We start from the raw sequence: 6,267 nt of genomic DNA on the forward strand, positions 1-6,267 counted from the left end.
AAAATATTATATTTATCAATGAATTAAATGCAAAGTGAGTGAACAGAAGAAACATCGAAATCAAATCCAGATTTGGTGTGACCACCCTTTCCCTTCAAAACAGCATCAATTCTTCTAGGTACACTTGCACAAAGTCATGAGTTTTGTAAGCATATAGTCAGGTGTATTATTAACCAATTATACCAAACAGGTGCTAATGATCATCAATTCATTATGTAGGTTGAAACACAATCATTAACAGGAACAGCTGTGTAGGAGGAATAACCTGGGTGAGGAACAGCCAAACTCAGATAACAAGGTCAGGTTGCTGAAGACAGTTTCCTGTCAAAAGTCAAGACTGAGCACAGCAACAACACAGAAGGTGGTTATACTGCATCAGCAAGGTCTCTCCCAGGCAGACATTAAGGCAGACAGGTCTCTCAGGTCTCTCCCAGGCAGACATTAAGGCAGACAGGTCTCTCAGGTCTCTCTCAGACAGACATTAAGGCAGACTGGTCTCTCAGGTCTCTCCCAGGCAGACATTAAGGCAGACAGGTCTCTCAGGTCTCTCCCAGGCAGACATTAAGGCAGACAGGGGTTTCCAGATGTGCTGTCAAAGCTCTTTTGAAGAAGCACAAGAAGAACTGTAGACGCAGTTGGTCGGCCCAGGAAACGTACTGCAGCAGATGAAAGACGCATCATTCCCTTCACAATCAGAAGATGTTCAGCAGTGCCATCAGCTCAGAACTGTCAGAAAACAGTGGGACCCTGGTACACCCATCTACTGTCCGGAGGAGTCTGGTCAGAAGTGGCCTTCATAGAAGACTTGCGGCCAAAAAGCCATACCTCCGACGTGGAAACAAGGCCAAGCGACTAAACTATGCACAAAAACACAGGAACTGGGGTGCAGAAAAATAGCAGCAGGTGAACTGATGATTGAAAAATATTAATATTTGTCTGTAGCAGAAGGCAGTTTGTTAGCCGAAGGGCTGGAGAGCGGTACACAAACAAGTGTCTGCAGGCAACAGTGAAGCATGGTGGAGGTTCAACAGTGAAGCATGGTGGAGGTTCCTTGCAAGTTTGGGGCTGCATTTCTGCAAATGGAGTTGGGGATTAGGTCAGAATTAATGGTCTCCTCAATGCTGAGAAGTACAGGCATCCATCATGCAGGTGGCCTAGTGGTTAGAGCATTGGGCCGGTAACCGTAGGGTTGCTAGATTGAATCCCCGAGCTGACAAAGTAAAAATCAGTCGTTCTGCCCCTGAACAAGGCAGTTAACCCACTGTTCCTAGACCGTCATTGTAAATTAGAATATGTTCTTTACTGACTTGCCCAATTAAAAAGGTACAAAATAATAATAAAATAAAAAAATGCAATACCATCAGGGAGGAATCTGATTGGCCCCAAGTGTATTCTGTAGCATGACAATGACCTCAAACATACAGCGAAAGTCATTAAGAACCATCTTCAGCGTGAAGAAGAACAAGGAGTCCTGGAAGTGAGAGAGCCCTGATCTCAACATCATCGAGTCTGTCTGGGAATGAAGAGCGAGAAGCACCTGAGGCTGCCTAAATCCACAGAACAACCGTGGTTAGCCGAGCTCCTTCAAAAACGATGCAAATATACCTAGAATAATTTATGCTGTTTTGAAGGCAAAGGGTGGTAATTGATAAATATAATATTTTAACGTGTCTATTTTTGAAAGCATTCTTACTTAACAGCATTTTTTCACACCTGCCTAAAACTTTTGCACAGTACTGTAAACACATTTGATTGGTCATGCTTATCGGTCTATAGGTGAATTTCTATAATTTAGTGGAATTAAATTGGTTGGTTGTTTACAGTATGTTATGTATCTTATTTATCACATGGGTACAGCATACAGATTCAGAGGTACAACTGTTGCTACAGTATCTCAAACAGGAAATGCATAGACAACGGAAAGCAGGATTTGTCAGCGCGTCATACACCACTTTGATGACCTGGAGACAGCCTGGTTCCTCTCAGTTTACTATAGTTTTTCTATAGTAGATTGACAGGCTAGTGATTTAGGTGTCTGTTACTCATCTAGTTATTCTATAGTAGATTGACAGGCTAGTGATTTAGCTGTCTGTTACTCATCTAGTTATTCTATAGTAGATTGACAGGCTAGTGATTTAGCTGTCTGTTACTAATCTAGTTATTCTATAGTAGATTGACAGGCTAGTGATTTAGCTGTCGGTTACTCATCTAGTTATTCTATAGTAGATTGACAGGCTAGTGATTTAGCTGTCTGTTACTCATCTAGTTATTCTATAGTAGATTAACAGGCTAGTGATTTAGCTGTCTGTTACTCATCTAGTTATTCTATAGTAGATTGACAGGCTAGTGATTTAGCTGTCTGTTACTCATCTAGTTATTCTATAGTAGATTGACAGGCTAGTGATTTAGCTGTCTGTTACTCATCTAGTTTTTCTATAGTAGATTGACAGGCTAGTGATTTAGCTGTCTGTTTCTCATCTAGTTATTCTATAGTAGATTGACAGGCTAGTGATTTAGCTGTCTGTTACTCATCTAGTTTTTCTATAGTAGATTGACAGGCTAGTGATTTAGCTGTCTGTTCCTCATCTAGTTTTTCTATAGTAGATTGACAGGCTAGTGATTTAGCTGTCTGTTACTCATCTAGTTATTCTATAGTAGATTGACAGGCTAGTGATTTAGCTGTCTGTTACTCATCTAGTTTTTCTATAGTAGATTGACAGGCTAGTGATTTAGCTGTCTGTTACTCATCTAGTTTTTCTATAGTAGATTGACAGGCTAGTGATTTAGCTGTCTGTTCCTCATCTAGTTTTTCTATAGTAGATTGACAGGCTAGTGATTTAGCTGTCTGTTACTCATCTAGTTATTCTATAGTAGATTGACAGGCTAGTGATTTAGCTGTCTGTTACTCATCTAGTTATTCTATAGTAGATTGACAGGCTAGTGATTTAGCTGTCTGTTACTCATCTAGTTATTCTATAGTAGATTGACAGGCTAGTGATTTAGCTGTCTGTTACTCATCTAGTTTTTCTATAGTAGATTGACAGGCTAGTGATTTAGCTGTCTGTTACTCATCTAGTTATTCTATAGTAGATTGACAGGCTAGTGATTTAGCTGTCTGTTACTCATCTAGTTATTCTATAGTAGATTGACAGGCTAGTGATTTAGCTGTCTGTTACTCATCTAGTTATTCTATAGTAGATTGACAGGCTAGTGATTTAGCTGTCTGTTACTCATCTAGTTATTCTATAGTAGATTGACAGGCTAGTGATTTAGCTGTCTGTTACTCATCTAGTTATTCTATAGTAGATTGACAGGCTAGTGATTTAGCTGTCTGTTACTCATCTAGTTATTCTATAGTAGATTGACAGGCTAGTGATTTAGCTGTCTGTTACTCATCTAGTTATTCTATAGTAGATTGACAGGCTAGTGATTTAGCTGTCTGTTACTCATCTAGTTATTCTATAGTAGATTGACAGGCTAGTGATTTAGCTGTCTGTTACTCATCTAGTTATTCTATAGTAGATTGACAGGCTAGTGATTTAGCTGTCTGTTACTCATCTAGTTATTCTATAGTAGATTGACAGGCTAGTGATTTAGCTGTCTGTTACTCATCTAGTTATTCTATAGTAGATTGACAGGCTAGTGATTTAGCTGTCTGTTACTCATCTAGTTATTCTATAGTAGATTGACAGGCTAGTGATTTAGCTGTCTGTTACTCATCTAGTTATTCTATAGTAGATTGACAGGCTAGTGATTTAGCTGTCTGTTACTCATCTAGTTATTCTATAGTAGATTGACAGGCTAGTGATTTAGCTGTCTGTTACTCATCTAGTTATTCTATAGTAGATTGACAGGCTAGTGATTTAGCTGTCTGTTACTCATCTAGTTATTCTATAGTAGATTGACAGGCTAGTGATTTAGCTGTCTGTTACTCATCTAGTTATTCTATAGTAGATTGACAGGCTAGTGATTTAGCTGTCTGTTACTCATCTAGTTATTCTATAGTAGATTGACAGGCTAGTGATTTAGCTGTCTGTTACTCATCTAGTTATTCTATAGTAGATTGACAGGCTAGTGATTTAGGTGTCTGTTACTCATCTTGTTGGCTGATAGTAGATTGACAGGCTAGTGATTTAGCTGTCTGTTACTCATCTAGTTATTCTATAGTAGATTGACAGGCTAGTGATTTAGCTGTCTGTTACTCATCTAGTTATTCTATAGTAGATTGACAGGCTAGTGATTTAGCTGTCTGTTACTCATCTAGTTATTCTATAGTAGATTGACAGGCTAGTGATTTAGCTGTCTGTTACTCATCTTGTTGGCTGATAGTAGATTGACAGGCTAGTGATTTAGCTGTCTGTTACTCATCTAGTTATTCTATAGTAGATTGACAGGCTAGTGATTTAGCTGTCTGTTACTCATCTAGTTATTCTATAGTAGATTGACAGGCTAGTGATTTAGCTGTCTGTTACTCATCTAGTTATTCTATAGTAGATTGACAGGCTAGTGATTTAGCTGTCTGTTACTCATCTAGTTATTCTATAGTAGATTGACAGGCTAGTGATTTAGCTGTCTGTTACTCATCTAGTTATTCTATAGTAGATTGACAGGCTAGTGATTTAGCTGTCTGTTACTCATCTAGTTATTCTATAGTAGATTGACAGGCTAGTGATTTAGCTGTCTGTTACTCATCTAGTTATTCTATAGTAGATTGACAGGCTAGTGATTTAGCTGTCTGTTACTCATCTAGTTATTCTATAGTAGATTGACAGGCTAGTGATTTAGCTGTCTGTTACTCATCTAGTTATTCTATAGTAGATTGACAGGCTAGTGATTTAGCTGTCTGTTACTCATCTAGTTATTCTATAGTAGATTGACAGGCTAGTGATTTAGCTGTCTGTTACTCATCTAGTTATTCTATAGTAGATTGACAGGCTAGTGATTTAGCTGTCTGTTACTCATCTAGTTATTCTATAGTAGATTGACAGGCTAGTGATTTAGCTGTCTGTTACTCATCTAGTTATTCTATAGTAGATTGACAGGCTAGTGATTTAGCTGTCTGTTACTCATCTTGTTATTCTATAGTAGATTGACAGGCTAGTGATTTAGCTGTCTGTTACTCATCTAGTTATTCTATAGTAGATTGACAGGCTAGTGATTTAGCTGTCTGTTACTCATCTAGTTATTCTATAGTAGATTGACAGGCTAGTGATTTAGCTGTCTGTTACTCATCTAGTTATTCTATAGTAGATTGACAGGCTAGTGATTTAGCTGTCTGTTACTCATCTAGTTATTCTATAGTAGATTGACAGGCTAGTGATTTAGCTGTCTGTTACTCATCTTGTTATTCTATAGTAGATTGACAGGCTAGTGATTTAGCTGTCTGTTGTTACTCATCTAGTTATTCTATAGTAGATTGACAGGCTAGTGATTTAGCTGTCTGTTACTCATCTAGTTATTCTATAGTAGATTGACAGGCTAGTGATTTAGCTGTCTGTTACTCATCTAGTTATTCTATAGTAGATTGACAGGCTAGTGATTTAGCTGTCTGTTACTCATCTAGTTATTCTATAGTAGATTGACAGGCTAGTGATTTAGCTGTCTGTTACTCATCTAGTTATTCTATAGTAGATTGACAGGCTAGTGATTTAGCTGTCTGTTACTCATCTAGTTATTCTATAGTAGATTGACAGGCTAGTGATTTAGCTGTCTGTTACTCATCTAGTTATTCTATAGTAGATTGACAGGCTAGTGATTTAGCTGTCTGTTACTCATCTTGTTATTCTATAGTAGATTGACAGGCTAGTGATTTAGCTGTCTGTTACTCATCTAGTTATTCTATAGTAGATTGACAGGCTAGTGATTTAGCTGTCTGTTACTCATCTTGTTGGCTGATAGTAGATTGACAGGCTAGTGATTTAGCTGTCTGTTACTCATCTAGTTATTCTATAGTAGATTGACAGGCTAGTGATTTAGCTGTCTGTTACTCATCTTGTTGGCTGATAGTAGATTGACAGGCTAGTGATTTAGCTGTCTGTTACTCATCTAGTTATTCTATAGTAGATTGACAGGCTAGTGATTTAGCTGTCTGTTACTCATCTAGTTATTCTATAGTAGATTGACAGGCTAGTGATTTAGCTGTCTGTTACTCATCTTGTTATTCTATAGTAGATTGACAGGCTAGTGATTTAGCTGTCTGTTACTCATCTAGTTATTCTATAGTAGATTGACAGGCTAGTGATTTAGCTGTCTGTTACTCATCTAGTT

The sequence above is a fragment of the Oncorhynchus nerka genome, linkage group LG19 (assembly GCF_034236695.1).
Source record: "Oncorhynchus nerka isolate Pitt River linkage group LG19, Oner_Uvic_2.0, whole genome shotgun sequence".
Taxonomy (NCBI): Eukaryota; Metazoa; Chordata; class Actinopteri; order Salmoniformes; family Salmonidae; genus Oncorhynchus; species Oncorhynchus nerka.